Source organism: Carcharhinus amblyrhynchos, chromosome 5 (genome assembly GCF_965287045.1).
Source record: "Carcharhinus amblyrhynchos chromosome 5, sCarAmb.v2.hapA, whole genome shotgun sequence".
In the NCBI taxonomy this organism is placed as follows: domain Eukaryota; kingdom Metazoa; phylum Chordata; class Chondrichthyes; order Carcharhiniformes; family Carcharhinidae; genus Carcharhinus; species Carcharhinus amblyrhynchos.
This window is the reverse complement of record NC_137328.1, coordinates 24,756,493-24,773,940: the sequence shown is the minus strand read 5'-3', so window position 1 is coordinate 24,773,940 and position 17,448 is coordinate 24,756,493.

The following is a 17,448-nucleotide window of genomic DNA, read 5'->3' as shown; positions in this document are numbered from 1 at the left end:
CCACGGGTAGCCTTAATGGCTTGTGGTTCTACTGTTGAGACCACCACAATTGGTCCCTTTTGCTGGTGACCAGCTGTGATTCTCATCAGAGAGAACCATTCCCAACGAGGTCCAATGGGCAAGTGAGCCCTGATGATAACATCCCAGGCTCATTAATTCAATGCAAAATACAATTTAAAATTATGCAAATAAATTATTTACCCCTGCACCAGATATCTGATGCCGATAAGATCACAAGAAGTGAGAAATCTGGTGTGAACTGGATTTCTTGGCTCTTGAGCATCTTACCGGCACAACCCACCCATCGGTCAGCAGGATGCAACGTTAGATGGCCCCATTGCCTTTGCCCTGGGGGCATTTAATCCTGTCCCTGGCTGAGAATTTGTGGAAAATGTTTTGGCCACCTGCTAATGTTGCCCATGTGACAGCCACCAAATCACACAGGATTCTTTTCAATCGGTAAATGTAATGAACTTAGTTGGTGCTTTAAGTGTCAGTCAGCATGCACATCAGTTAGAAGTGGGCCTGTCCACCATAATATCGCATGTGTGACACTGCTAGGATGCTTACCCGACATCTTCTCACACAATTTCACACAAACTCAGGTCGGGTGCATGCCCATTTTCTTCATGTGAAATTCTGGCCACAGAAACTCAGGGGCGCTTGAAGACCTTAACTCCTAATTCAGCAGAATGTCAAAGGCAAGTTCAAATTTATTTCAAAATCAGGAAATTATAAACAGAAGAGTAATCTTCCCCCATTACCACCCTCAGATAACAGATGCACATGTCACCTTGTATATGTTGTAGCATTTGATTTTGATTTATTATTGTCACATGTTTAACATACAGTGAAAAATATTATTTCTGTATGCTATATAGACAAAACATACTGTTCATAGAGAAGGAACCGAGAGAGTGTGGAATGTCGTGCTGCAGTCATAGCTAGGACGTAGAGAACGATCAACTTAACACAAGGTAAGTCCATTCAGAAGTCTGACTGCAGCAGAGAAGAAGCTGTTCTTGAGTCGGTTGGTACGTGACCTCAGACTTTTGTATCTTTTTCCTGACGGAAGAACATGGAAGAGAGAATGTCCAGGCTGCATGGGGTCCTTAATTATGCTGGCTGCTTTGCCGAGGCAGAGGGAAGAGTGGACAAAATCAATGGATAGGAGGCTGGTTTGCATGATGGATTGGGCTACATTCATGTAGATCCTTGCGGCCTTGAGCAGAGCAGGGGCCATACCAAGCTCTGATGCAACAGAAAGAATGTTTTTTATGGTGCATCTGTAAAAGTTGGTGAGAGTCATAGCTGACATGTCAAATTCCCTTAGTCTTCTGAGAAAGTAGAGGCGTTGGTGGGCTTTCTTAACTACAGTGTCGGTTTGGGGGACCAGGATAGGTTTTTGATCTGGACACCTAAAAACATGAAACTCTTGGCCCTTTCTACATCGTCCCTATTTCCTATTGGCAATTGCGCTGTGGGTGAATATTATCCTACAGTGCAGAATAATGCCATTTGGCCCATCAAATCTGCACCAGCAACAATCTCACCCTGGCTCTATCCCTGTAACCCCACTTATTTACCCTCTTAATCTCACTGACACTAATGGTCAATTTAGCATTGCCAATCCACCTAACCTGCACAACTTTGGACTGTGGGAGGAAACCCATGCCGACAAGAGGGAGAATGTGCGAACTCCACACAGACAATGACCCAAGCCAGGAATTGAACCCGGGTCCCTGGGCTGTGAGGCAGCAGTGCTAACCTCTCATTTGTGATAGTGAATTCCACAAATCCAATCCAATGCGTTCTTTGAAGTGAGACTTGTTGTTTAAAGGGAAAAATCAGTGAGAAGATTTGGGGATGGATGGTGAGATATTGATTCAAATGAAAAGATGCTTTGAAAAATGTCTGTCTTCCCCAGCTTGAGGAAAATAATGTGGAGTAACATAGGAAATATGCTTTTTATGATATAATTGTGACAGAAATTATGTACAGGCTATGCCACCTGAAGGAACGAAAAGAAATGTTTATTTTCTCATATTTACTGCAGGTTGTAGGGTTTCATGAATTTCCACAAGCTGTTGTTGGATGTCATTATTGCAGACCATTTTCTGTTGCTGCTGAAGAATCCGTCATTTATAATCAAGTCTGGCAGCATTGAAAAGTTCCTTCCACCAATAATTTGAGTGAAAATTGGCATGAGTGCAAAATGGAGGTCTCCAGTGCTAACACTGACATGCACATCTTAAGCAAACATTAAATATCAATGATAATAGATCATATAAACTCTGAGGCCTGATGCTCAGCAGCAAAGATGTATATGGATTTCTTTAGCTTGAAGGTTTGGCATTTCCAGTAAATTTGCCATTAAAAGATTATAAATCTGGTAAGTGGAAAACATTAACTGCAGATGCGACTCCTACCTGCAGTGAGGGGAGGAGCTTGAACAATTGGGGAGATAGCTCTGAGAATGCATATTGTAGCAACCACGGAATTAACACAGCTTGTCCTGCGCAATTAAGGCTAAGCACATTTAATCTGACAATTTAACAAAGAAGTTGACAATAATTATTCCAAATGATTATCCTTGACTTATTTTTATCTCATGAAAATAGTAAAACATTGAAGCCCAGCCTTTAAAACTAGCGACGAACATTATTTCCAAGAAAGATATTGGCAAAGCTATTTTTTAAAGACTTCTTTGTTTTTGGTTGTTTGTTATTGTAAGAATAAAGAATAAGACTCAAGGAATATTATCTGCTTGCACATTGAATGACAGTTTTTTAAAAGAGTTGATTATGTTAAATTAGTCCACAATACTGATCAATGGAGATAAATGGTATTGATTTATAATACTGACATGTATGAATGTATTATACTGCTTTGTAATAGTAGTGTATGATGGTGAGTTACAATAGTCATGGTGTGTTATGTTGAAGGGTTTTTTTTAATTCATTCAAGGGATGTGGGCTTCACTAGCTAGCCACAGCTTATTGCCTATTCCAAATTGCCCTTGAGAAGATGGTGATAAGCCGTCTTCTTGAACCACTACAGTCCCTGTGGCATAGGTACACCCAAAGTGTCATGAGGAAGGGAGTGCCAGGATTCTGACACAGTGAAGGAATGGAAATATATTTCCAAGAGGATGGTGAATGGCTTGGAGGGGAACTTCCATGTGTAGTGTTCCCACATATCTGCTGCCGCTATCCTTCCAGAAGATAGTGTTGAGGGTTTGAAGTGCTGTCTAAGGAGGCTTGCTGAGTTCCTGCTGCACTTCTAGATAGTACACACTGCTGCTATTGTGCATTGGTGGTGGAAGGAGTGAATGTTTGTGGAAGGGGCACCAATCAAGTGGGCTGCTTTTTCCTGGATGGTGTCAAGTTTCTTGAGTGTTATGGAGCTGCATTCATCCAGTTGAGTAGAGATTATTCCATCACACACCTGCATTGTTCCTTGTTGATTGTGAACAGGGTTTGGGGAGTCAGGAGGTGAGTTACTTGCCACAGGATTCCTAGCCTTTGAATTACTTTTGTAGCCGCAGTAATTATGTGGTGAATCCAGTTGTTATCAGATATATAACTTCAGTAAACTTCCTTGCTTTGCAATGTTGCCTTCTATCTAAGGAAACTTTCTCCTTCAAAAACAGATATGAAAGTAATAATTGAGTGTATTTTATTTCTTGGGCTGTAGATGAAGTTGGGTAGGTTGTAGCTTTATCACTGATTCCTAGTTGACATGAAAATATGGTGAGCATTTTCTTCAACTACTGTTGTCTTTTGGTTGAACTTGCTCTCACAATCGGCCCATAATTTTAAGCCAGTGATGATGAAGGAACCAAATGCGTTCGAATCAAGAAGCTCTGTGACTTTCAGGGAAATGTATCGAAGGGAGTATTGAGTTCTATTGTGTGTATCGATCACGAAGATTTCTGTGTCATGGTTGAAATTGTGATTACTGAGTATTATTGTGAAAGTGCCAATCTAGGTGAAAATTCCATCACACTCTTTGTTTGAGACTTGTAGATGGTGGAGTGGCTCTAAATGTGATGTTACCGAACAGCCATCTCTACACTGCGACAATGTTAATTTGACAGATCCAGTTCTGTGTGCACAGTTATGGTGATACTTTGGGTGTTGGAGATCTTGCAATGTTGAAGACTAGAAAGAGATATTGAGCCTTTTCTTGTTGAAGATGATCATGAGAACTTCTATAACACAAGAATTATTTGCCACATCAGCCTGAGCCTTGGGTTCTTTGTATTCTGCCTGGTCAAATGCTATCTCGACACAAAGGGGAACTACTCTCATCTCTCCTCTGACATCCAGTTTTGGCACAATTATGGTAATGTTTGGAGCTAATTGATCCTGGTGGACTTCAAACTGAGTGTCAATAAACAAGTTATTGCTGATAGGATGAAGCTTAATGTTATTATTGATGATTTATTATCTCTCTTTGCACAGGAGACTGAGGGGGTTGGATTAATTCTGTTTTCATGGCTACTACAAATTTTGGCAACTTTCCACATCATTGTGGAAACAGATTGCCTGAGGTGGCTGTTTATGGGGTGTAGTTTTTTCAGGAGTACAGATGAAATGTTGTCACACTACACCCAGCCACCTCTTACTGTCTCACAAGGCACATTGAGTTGGCTGGACATTGATGTTCTGGCCTCAGCAGATGAACAAATTACACTTTTGACTGAAAACATTTGCACAAGAGGATGGTGTAGTTTTGATAAAGTGCTCCTGACAGCAAGGCACTTTGTCAAGACTACCCCAACATTCTATCAACATCTAGTCTGGAATTTCTATGACCAATTCATCTGAAAAAAATGAGTACTGTGTTGATCCATCTTATTGGGTACCTTATAGGAGTTTTAGAATCCCTACTGCAGAAGAAGGCCATTTGACCATCAAGTCTGCACCTACTCTCCAAAAGAGCATCTTTCCCAGTAGCACCTCATCACGCCATGCATTTACCCTGCTTATCCCCCTAACCTGTAAGGATGGCATGGTGGCACAGTGGTTAGCACTGCTGCCTCAAAGTGCCAGGGACTGGTGTTCGATTCTTGGCTTGGGTCACTGTCTGTGCAGAGACTGCACATTCTCCTTGTGTCTCCGCAGGTGTCCTCTGGGTGCCCCGGTTTCCTCCCGCAGTCTGAAAGAGGTGCTAGTTAGGTGCATTGAACATAGAACATAGAACATAGAACATTACAGCGCGGAACAGGCCCTTCGGCCCACAATGTTGCGCCGACCAGTCTTATTTTTAAAAAAAAACATTGACCCACTAATCTAAACCAATCCCTTTTCGTCCATAAACCTATCCACCAATCTCTTAAACGCCCCCAAACTAGGCGCATTTACAACTGCAGCAGGCAGGGCATTCCAGTCCCTCACCACCCTCTGGGTAAAGAACCTGCCCCTGACATCCGTCCTATAACTACCCCCCCTTAATTTAAAGCCATGCCCCCTCGTGCTAGATTTCTCCATCCGAGGAAACAGGCTATCACCATCCACCCTATCTAAACCTCTAATCATCTTATATGTTTCTATAAGATCCCCTCTTAGCCGCCTTCTTTCCAGTGAAAACAACCCCAAATCCCTCAGTCTCTCCTCATAGGACCTCCCCTGCATACCAGGCAACATCCTGGTAAACCTCCTCTGCACCCTCTCCAAAGCCTCCACATCCTTCCTGTAATGTGGGGACCAGAACTGCACACAGTACTCCAAGTGCGGCCGCACCAGAGTTGTGTACAGTTGCAACATGACGCTGCGACTCCTAAATTCAATCCCCCTACCAATAAATGCCAAGACACCGTACGCCTTCTTAACAACCTTATCTACTTGATTCCCAACTTTCAGGGATCTATGTACACATACACCTTGATCCCTCTGCTCCTCCACTCTATTCAAAGTCCTCCCGTTAGCCCTATACTCAACACATCTGTTATTCCTACCGAAATGGATTACCTCACACCTCTCCGCATTAAACTCCATCCGCCACCTCGCGGCCCAGCTCTGCAACCTGTCCAAGTCACCCTGCAAACTTCGACACCCTTCCTCACAATCTACCACACCTCCGACTTTGGTGTCATCAGCAAACTTACTAATCCACCCAACTATACCCTCATCCAGATCATTAATAAAGATTACAAACAGCAGTGGCCCCAAAACAGATCCCTGAGGCACACCACTCGTAACCGAACTCCATGATGAATAATTACCATCAACCACCACCCTCTGTCGCCTATCTGCTAACCAATTCCTGATCCAAGTACCTAAATTACCACCAATCCCATACATCTGCATTTTCTGCAGAAGCATACCATGGTGAACCTTATCAAACGCCTTACTAAAATCCATATATACCACATCTACTGCCTTACCCCTATCCACCTCTTTGGTCACCTTCTCAAAGAACTCAATAAGGTTAGTAAGGCACAACCTTCCCGCTACAAAACCATGCTGACTATCTCTAATCAATTCATTACTCTCCAAATAACTATAAATCCTATCCCTAATAATTCTTTCTAAAACCTTGCCCACTACAGAAGTAAGACTCACTGGTCTGTAATTCCCAGGGAAGTCTCTGCTCCCCTTCTTAAACAATGGGACAACATTCGCTGTCCTCCAATCTTCCGGTACTATACCAGAGACCAACGACGACCTGAAGATCGGAGCCAGTGGCTCTGCAATCGCCTCTCTTGCCTCCCATAGAATCCTAGGGTAAATCCCGTCTGGACCAGGGGACTTATCTATTTTCAACCCATCTAGAATATCCAACACATCCTCTGTATCAACTACAATACTTTCTATTTTACACCCCTTCACCCCAGTGACCTCCTCAGCTACATTCATATCGTCCTGCGTGAACACCGAAGAGAAATAATGGTTCAATGCCTCTCCAATCTCTTCCGGTTCCACACACAACTTCCCCCTACTGTCTGTAACTGGCCCTAATCTTGCCCTAACCAACCTTCTGTTCTTGACATACCTATAGAACGCCTTAGGATTCACCTTAATCCTATCAGCCAAAGTCATCTCATGCCCTCTTCTAGCCCTTCTTAACTCCCTCTTCAACTCCCTCCTAGCCAATCTAAAGCTTTCTACTGCACTACCCGAGCCCTCAAGCCTCATCCGAACATAAGCCTCCTTCTTCTTCCTAACCAACAAATCAACTTTTTTTGTGCACCACGGTTCCCTAGCCCTACCAATTCCTCCTTGCCTGACAGGGACATACCTATCACAGACCCACAGTAGCTGCTCCTTGAAAAAACTCCACATTTCAGACGTTCCTAGTCCCTGTAATCTCCTAGTCCAACCAATGCTTCCTAATTCTCTCCTAATGGCCTCATAATTACCCTTCCCCCAGCTAAAACTACTGACCCAAGGTTCATGCCTATCCCTTTCCATCACTAAGGTGAACGTAACCGAATTGTGGTCACTATCACCAAAAAGCACACCAACTTCCAAGTCTAGCACCTGGTCTGGCTCATTTCCCAGCACCAAGTCCAATATAGCCTCACCTCTAGTTGGCCTATCTACATATTGAGTCAAAAAACCTTCCTGCACACTTTGAACAAAAACTGACCCCTCTAACGAGCTAGAGCTATAGCAATTCCAATCAATGTTAGTAAAGTTAAAATCCCCCATAACAATTACCCTATTACTTTCACTCCTAACCAGGATCGTCTCTGCAATCCTTTCCTCAACCTCTCTAGAACTTTTTGGAGGTCTATAAAAGACTCCCAACAGGGTGACCTCTCCTCTCCTATTTCTAATTTCTGCCCATACTACCTCAACAGACAAGTCCTCATTAAACTTCCTCTCTGACACTGTGATATAGTCCTTGACCAATAATGCTACTCCACCCCCCCTTCTACCTCCTTCTCTACTCCGACTAAAGCACTTGGACCCCGGCACCTGCAACATCCATTCTTGACCCTGCTCTATCCACGTCTCTGAAATGGCCACAACATCAAAGTCCCAGGTACTGGTCCACGCTGCAAGTTCATCCACTTTATTGCGAATACTCCTCGCGTTAAAGTATATACATTTCAAACCTCGCTCCGCCCCACCCCCACAATGCCGTGCAATGCCGTCCCCTTCTATGCCCCCCTCACTTTCACCCCCTCTACCCAGGATCCCACCCCCCCTCTGAATCAGTTTAAACCACTCCGCATAGCCTTCACAAATTTACCCCCCAGGATATTTGTTCCCCTCTGGTTCAGATGTATACCATCACTCTTATAGAGATCCCATCTTCCCCAGAATGAGCCCCAATTGCTCAAGTAATTAAACCCCTCCCTCCTGCACCATCCCCTCAGCCACAAGTTCAAACTTTCCCTCTCCCTATTCCTCTCTAAACTATCCCGTGGCACAGGCAAGAGTCCAGAGATAACCACTCTGTTTGACTTGGCCTTTAGTTTCCATCCCAACTCCATGAAACTCTGCTTAATATCCCCTTCCCTTCGCCTCCCTATGTCATGTGTCCCCACATGAATTATAACTTGGGGTTGATCACCCTCTCCCCTAAGAGTCTTGAATATCCTCTCTGACACATCCCGGACCCCAGCCCCTGGTAGGCAACACACCAGCCCTGAATCCCTACCCTTACTACCAACTCTCCTATCCGTCCCTTTAACTGTAGAGTCCCCAATCACGAGGCCCAATCTCTTGCATCCCATAGACACCTGAGCTTTTACAATAGGCTCACCCCCAGAGTCCTGCTCCCTTTGGCTATCCCCAGTTGATGCTTCCTCAACTGTAGCCTCCAGGACCGAAAACCTATTTTGGAGGGGAACAGCCCCAGGGGATTCTCCTCCCACATGCTTCTTTCCCCTCCTCTTGACATTGACCCAAGACTGATTACTAGGAGTGACTATTTCCTTAAAACTCCTATCAATGTCTCTCTCTGCCTCACGAATTATGCGGAGCTCATCTAATACCACCTCCAGCTCCTTAACACGCTCCTCCAGAAGCTTCAATCTAAGACACTTCCTACAAGTAAAATCCCCTGAAACACTACTGGAGTCCCTCACCACATACATCCCACAGGAGATGCAGCACACTGCCCGAACTGCCATCCTTGAAACAGGTAACAGCAAAAAAAAGTAAATATAAAAAAAAACTTCCCCACACTTATAATTAGGTTAGAGGAGGTGGGAGGGTGGGATTCTCTACTAGTGTAGAGAATCGGGTATCCTCTCTGGACATGCTAAATTTTCCCTCAGTGTACCCAGACAGGCACAGGAGTGTGGCGACTAGGGGATTTTCACAGTAATTTCAGTGCAGTGTTAATGTGAGCCTACTTGTGACTAATAAATAAACTTATACTTCTTGGGACACTAAAGGAGAATTTAGCATGGCCAATCCACCTAACCTGCACATCACTGAACTGTGGGAGGAAACCCATGCAGACACAGGGACAATGTGCAAACTCCACACAGGTACCCAGGCCGGAATCAAATCCAGTTCCTTGGTGCTGTGAGACAGTGTTGCTAACCACTGTGCTCTCACCAGCAGGAAAGGAGAGCATTGATACCTTTCCAGGTGACTCTTCTGGGTTGCCTGTGGAATGTGAAGAAGAGACAAGGCCAGGCAGAGCAGCACATCTTCTACAAGTGATATGGACAGGAGCTGAAAGGAGAATGAGGTGGACTCCTACCCACCTATGGGTGTATAGGATAACTCCCTTCACTTGGACCTCCTTCACCTGGTGTACTAGTGCTGCATCTGAGGAACTGTGCATCCTCCCACTTGTTCCCAGAGGCCTTCAGAAACATCTCTCTGTGTGTCAGCTTACACAGTCCACATCTTCAGTGGAAGCGGACTTGCAGAACCTACATAAACTGCTCCACAAAAATAGTGTCTAATCAAGGCTTGAAAGCTGAATCCCCAGATATCTGGTCTGACAACTCCACGCAAATTCAAACTAAGGTTGGAGCATTCAGGATCAAAGCTTTTGGTAAAACCAGGCTTTCAAACGGACGTGTCATATTACGGGTGGCACAATGTCGTAGTTGTTCGCACTGCTGCCACACAGCGCCAAGGACACAGGTTCAGTTCCTGGCTTGGGTCACTGCCTGTGTGGAGTTTGCACACTCCCCCCCCTGTCTGCGTGGGTTTCCTCCCACAGTCTGAAAGGCATGTTGGTTAGGTGCATTGACCCGACAGTGCGCTGGAGTATGGTGACTAGGGGAATTTCATAGTCACTCTGTTGCAGTATTAATGTAAGCCTTACTTGTAACAAATGAACAAACTTTAAACGTTAACTATTAGCACAGAACCCATTTGACATTGTTTTCACCTTTTCACCAAATTGATTGGCCATATCATTATGCACATTGATTAATGATCGAAACTAAATTTTATTTTCACATCTGTGCAATGGGTCAGAATTAGTATCTCCAGTTAAAGTGGAATTGACTGCCAGCTAACAATTAAGATAGTACGCAAAACAATTCTTCCCTTCTGAATTTAGAATGATGGCAGTTCTGCCTACGGGACACTAAAGCAGGAGCTAACTGCAATGCATTCATGTTATTGAAAGCTAGAAAGAACTCCATGACATGTATTTCTAATATATAAGGATACATTTCCAATTTAAACCATTTTCTAGCGTACTTCCAGTGCTTAATATCACTTAAGTATTGGAGAATCAAGAATCCAAAACTTACATTTTATATCACAATGTGTATGTGCTTCCCAGCATGTGTCCTCAGCGGTGTGATGTCATCAGGAGAATACAAGCGATAATTTACTCTCATCATTTCTCACCCTGAATTCACAGGTCAAAAATTACTATCTCTATCTCTTTTCTGCACCTAATGGTGCAAAGGTCAGATTTTTGTCTGTTTCTGTCAAGATTTATTCCTGGACAGATTGCTAGTCTATCACCAGGGACTGAAAGTTTGAAGGCACCACACCACATCAAGCAGAGTCACTCACTCATACATACTAAGGAGCAGTCTTAGCATGGTCGACCCACCTAACTTGATCGTCTTTAGACTGTGGGAGGAATCCCAAGCACCGGAGGATACTCATACAGACACAGGGAGAACATGCAAACTCCATGCAAATCCCCAGGCTGGAAACAAACTCAGGTCCCTGACACAGTTAGGCTAGAGTGCTAGCCACTGTGCCACCCAAAAAATTGTCATAGCAAACTTCAATTGTTTTGAAACATTTTTAGTTCAGTGAAATAATATAATTTATCTAACTGCACTTGTTCCAAAGCCTCACCTTCTTGTGTGGAGGTAGAGGATTCTGTAGCGATGTTCAAAGAGCAGGAGATCTCTCCCTGGTTTTCTAAGTAATATTTATTTTTTAACACAGATTAGTATACTGCTTGTGAGATTTTGCTGTGTGCAAGCTCTATCCCGTTTCAAAACATTGCAACTGTGATTGCACTTTGGGAACATTAATTGGTTGTAACACGCTTTGAATATGCTGTGGCCATGGAAGGTGCCATATGAATGCAAATTCCTTCTACATAAACTTACCTCCCAATTTTTTTTTCATGGGATGGGCCAATATTTATTGCCCATCCCTAATTGCCCTTGACAGTCAATCACACTACCGTGGGCCTGGAATGACATGTAGGCCAGACCAGGGAAGGACAACAAATTTCCTTCTCTGAACAAAATTAGTGAACCAGTTGTGTTTTTACGACAATCAACAACAGTTTCATTATATCATTAGACTTTTAATTCCAAATGTTTTTATTGAATTCAAATTCCACCATCTGCTGTGGTGGATTTGAATCCAGGTCCCCAGAGAATTACCCTGGGTCTCTGGATTATGAGTCCAGTGACAATATCACTGCGCTATCGTCTCACCAATTAACATAATTTAACATTTTGAGTTTGAGCTCGAGGTCTGTCATCCTTTTTTGCAGAGAGAATGTTGCACTGTGTTATTAAATATTTCTCGACCGTACACAAATGTTACATCATTGATCACCAGGATTTACCAAAGTAAATGCAAAGAACTGCACAGGCTTACAATTTGAAATTGCTGGAACTACTCAGCAAGACAAGCAGCATCTGTGAAGAGAGAAACAAAGCTGAATTTTTAGGTTGATGACCTATCATCAAAATTGGGAAAGGTCGAAGATGCAAGATAAGTAAATGAGAGGGGAAGGAAAGAACAAAATAGAAGACTTCTGACAGGGTAGAAGGCAGGCATAGTCAAATGTTAGAAGGGATGATGGTACAAGACAAAATGAGATGGAGCATTGAAGAAACAAAAGATGTCTCCAGAGGTTATATAAATACTAATAGCAGTATCATTACTAACAGCTGCTGTACACAAATAAGTGTTCTGAATGTTCTGATCTGAAGATGTTGAACTTAATGTGAAGGTTGGAAGGCTGTAAAATTCCTCCTCAAAAAATGTGGTGCTGATACTCAACCTTCATTGGATCAGTGCACGAGGCAGAAGACAGGGAGGTCAGCATAGGAAGTGAACAGAGAATTACAATCTGAAGCTCAGGGTCAGACTGATACCCTGAATGGAGGTGTTCTGAAAAGCAATCACTCAGTATAAGTTTGGACTCCTCAGTGTGAAGGACACCTCTGCATGAGCCGCAAAAACAGTATAGTAAACTGAAAAAAGCACAAGTACACATTTTACCTGGAATGATCTAGAATGGTAGAGCGGTGGGATCTAAAATAGCAGATATTGCACCTCCTGTGCTTAAATAGGAAGGAGAGACAATATTGGGATTGATTAAACAGTGTGGGCCAGGGTATTACATTGGACATGGAACCTTCAGAATGCAGGATGATGATGAGTCAGGAAGATAACTTTGGTAATTCCATCAACCTGGAGGCGACACAAATAGTGAAGTAAGATCCATCGCGTGCGGAGGCAGGTGGGATGGAAGATGGAGACAAGGGGAAACCTATTGTCACTGTAGGAGTTTGGCCATGAGCTGAGAAAAGAGCGGTGCAGGAAATTTCAAGGGCATGTTGAGGGCCATGCTATCACAGTGTAGGGGAATACTCAGTTAAAGGAAATAGAATATGTATCGGAAGGTTATGGCTTATCTGATTGTAACTTCAAACCCACATTCTTGCTTATTCCCTTGTGAAAGGGAAATTGTTTTTAATCCATTTATTGGAGTTCTTTGAAGAAGTAACATTTGCTGTGGATAAAGGGGAACTGAGGGATGTACTGTACTTAGATTTCCAGAAAGGAGCTGATAAGGTGCCAGATCAAAGGTTATTGCAGAAAATAAAAGCTCACAGTGTAGGGCAAGGATTCCCAAACTGGGGTCTGCAGAATCCAAGGGGTCCACTGGGGCCTCCCAGGGAGTCTGTGGGAAGACAATTCATAAAATTTGATGAAAGCACTGCAGTATTGCTTGTCAAATTAGAGGCTGGCTTCTACAGAGTAAAATAGCCTATTTTGGCAGGAATAATAAAAGCTTCTTATTATCTAAATCATAGAACCCTACAGTGCAGAAAGAGGCCCTTCGGCCCTGCACCAAACACAATCCCACCCAGGCCCTACCCCCGTATATTATCCCCACTAATCCCTCTAACCTAGGCATCCCTGGACCCTAAGCAGCAATTCCTGAGCATGGCCAATCAACCTAACCCACACATCTTTGGACTGTGGGAGGAAACCAGAGCACCCGGAGGAAACCCACGCAGACACGAGGAGAATGTGCAAACTCCACACAGACAGTAACCCGAGCAAGGAATTGAACCCAGGACCCTGGAGCTGTGAAGAAACAGTGCTAACACTGTGCTACCATGCCAGCCATAATGATGAGAGATAAATGATGAGAGATTGTTTAGCTCTGAGCTATAAAAGTGATCTGGTTGTCATCCCTTGTAAATCAAGAATCTAGTTAGCTCTGCCTTAGGCAATTTAGCATGGCCAATGCATCTAACCTGCACATCTCTTGACTGTGGGAAAAAAACAGAGAACCCAGAGGAAACTCACGCAGACACAGGGAGAATGTGTAAAATCTACAGAGACTGTGATCCAAGTTGGGAATCAAACTCAGAACCCTGGAGCTAACCACTGTGCCACCGTGCCACCCTGAGCTAAGTGGTCTATAGTTTTCTGCTATCTGTCTCCCTCCTTTTTTGGATATAAGAGATACATTTGTTATTTTCCAATCTAATGGAACCTTCCCTGAATCTTGGGAATTTTAGAAGATTAAAACCAATGCATCATCGATCTCATTCATTACTTTCCCATCCCCTGGGCATGGGAAACCTGATGTGGATATGCTGGCATTGGACTGGGGTAAACACAGTAAAAAGTCTGACAACACCAGGTTTCAGTCCAACCGACTTATTTGATGTAAATTCACTAGCTTTCGGGTTAGCCCTTGTCAGGTTTCACCTGACGAAGGGGCTAACCCAAAAGCTAGTGAATTTACTATCAAATAAATCAGTTGGACTGAAACCTGGTGTTGTCAGACTTTTTACCATGGGAAACCTGACAGTGTCAGTCTGTGCCTGCTGGCATTGCTCATGGTGCAAAGTACCAATGCCTAGGGGTCACCATGCCTGATGGGCATATGTGTGACGAAGCCTAGGGTGGGGCCTGATGGTGGTGGGGCCTAGGGGGCAATTGGTAGAGGTGTGGGGTCTCTCTGCCACTCTGCAATTGGGATCGATGAGGGCTGCAGGGAGGCCAGCGATTGAAGTGGGCTGGGAGGGGGTGCTGTCTGCTGGTGGGAGGTGAGAGAAGGGTCTGTCAGAGGGTCTGCCTGCAGAGTTGTCTGCACTGCAGAAGGGTGGAGATTGACGCTGCAGGAAGGGGGGGGCGGGCTGGACTGTGGGGGAGTGATGGGGATGCTGGAGATCAGGGTGTGCTGGATGGGACGGGGGAGAGTCCAGGCTGGCCCAGGAATTTTTGGGGGCTGTGGAGGGTTTGGGGTGTGAGAAGAGCAGTGATCGAGCTGGCCAGCAACTGGGAGGCTGACAGTTCGGGGCACTCAGAGGAAACTCACGCAGACAACATGCACAGAAAATGACCCAAGCCAGGAACTGAACCTGGGTCCCTGATGCTGAGAGGCCACCTGAGCTTTTAAGAGTTTTTATACTGACCTATAAAAAATGGATCAAGCTGATGAAGCTCTGGCACTTTTGGAGCATTTTATCTCTTCCCTCATACTCCCCACTATCTCAGGATTGAGATCAACATTGAATGGCCTTATTTCTAAAGAGAAAGTGAGGGTGTTTAATCTGGTTAGGCTCCTGGCCTATGGCTTTGGGTGCAAATTTTGCATGGAATTTAAAGACTTGCTGAATGGATCCGTTAATTAGTGCGTAAAATCATTCATTTAAAGCAGGTCGATTGCACAGTCGTTTTTGTGAAGCGAACCTTTCTTGAATCCTGAAACCAGGCCGGGAATCCTGAGCTGTGCACTCCTTACAGGCCTATCTCTCTTTTGATAGTTGATTTTGAACTTTTTGTCCAAGGTTCTGGCAACAAGCTTGGAGAGAATGCTCCTTGTGACTATCCGGGGAGAACAGATGGAGTTTACAAAGGGCCAAAACTCGTATAATAATGTGAGGAAACTATTTCACGTTCTTCAGCTTTCCAGACCCAATCTGCAGATGAACTGATGATTTCCTCGGATGCAGAGAAGGCTTTCAATGGCGTGGATTGAAGTGATCAATTTGATATGTTGCAAAAGCTTGTGTTGGGAGTGGACTTTGTGATGGGGATATAGGTATTATACAAAAGAGAACTGGTGGCCGTCCTTACTAACAATTATAGATCTGACATTTTAGCTTTAGAGGTAGGCTAGATGGTGATGTCCCTTATCCCCTTAATTGTTTGCAGTAGCTATTGAACTGCTAGCAGAGGCAATTTTACATAACCCCCAGATATTTGGGTTACTTAATGGAGACAAGCAATGTAAAATTACACTTTATGTGATTGATATGTTGCTGCTTGTATCCAAGCCGGATGTCACATTTCCCACTATTATTAATGTGGTAGTGATGGCCAGATTAGTCTTTTCTCAGGTTATAAGATTAATTTTATGAAATTGGAGACCATGCCCTTGTGTAAGCTCAATGGTAGATCCCCCCTCCCCCCGCCAATCACACCTCCCACTTTGTTCTTTTCTCTTTAGATGATTGGGGTTTATTTATTTGGATATCTGTGTCACCCACCCTCTTTCAGACACTTGTATAAGGCAAATTTTCCCCATTGTTGGCTTCTATTCATGAGGGACCTGCATCATTAGTCCTCCTCACCAATATCCTGGCTAAGTAGGTTAGCATTGATTGAGGCAAGTGTGTTGCCAAGGGTGTCCTAGCCATTGTAGCTGCTACCAATCTCCCTGTCTGTAAAGTTCCCAAAGGAAATTAATGGGTGCTTTCTTCTTTTCTATGGAATAAGAAGAAACCTTGCTTAAAGCTGCAGCTTCTTGGCTGTAAATGGAGGCGAGGGATGCCAGATATTAAAGTGTATCAGTTAGCCTCCCACCTCAGTTTCGTACTAGAAGGGGTTAGAGGGGACCCCTAATATTGAAACTGGCCAGTTTTCATACCACTTACAGTCCGTTTTGCCACTTAGACCGTGTCAGAGGAGTGTGGAGAAATGGTGGAAGTTTAAAAAAAGTATGACCACAAATGACAAAATCATATCACTATTTCTTAGACTTTGAGCAGCTATGTCAGCAGTTTGATTTCCCAAAGTGCTCCTTTTATAGATATTTGCAACTCAGAAACATTACCCTTAATAATACCTGATCAGGTTTTCTGGTGGTTAAAAACTCTGTTGTCTGAGAAACCTAAACAATTAATCAGCAGGTTTTATGATACTTAATGCTCCAGATCGTCTGAGAATACATTGAAAACTCTGAGGTGTTGGAGAAAAGACCTGGTAATAAATATTGACAATGAGACAAAGGGTAATATTTGGGAATATTCCAATAATTTTTTTTGCAATAGAACAAAGGAGACTCAGCTTAAGACTCAGAGTTGATCCTACTATAATCTTCATTACGCCCAGAAGTGTAAGGTGGGCACGGGAGGTGCAGAGGGGTGGGCATTACCTGTATTACTTCTGGTCCTGATCAAAATCACATCCTATTACTCAGACAAAAAACAGTACAGCACAGGAACAGGCCCTTCAGCCCACCAAGCCTGCACCAATCACATTGTCCCATCTAGACCAACTGCCTGTATCTCTCTATTCCCTGCCTGTTCATATGTCTATCCAGATAAGTCTTAAATGTCACTATCATATCTGTCTCAACCACCAAACTTGGCAGAGCATTCTAGGTTCCCAGCACCCTCTGTGTAAAAAACTTCACCGGCACATTTCCGTTGAACCTTTCCCCCCTTACCTTGAACTGGTGTCCTCTTGTAGTTGTTATTCCTGCCCTGTGAAAAAGCTTCCAACTGCTCACCTCATCAATGCCCCTCATAATTTTATAAACATCAATCAGGTCGCCCCT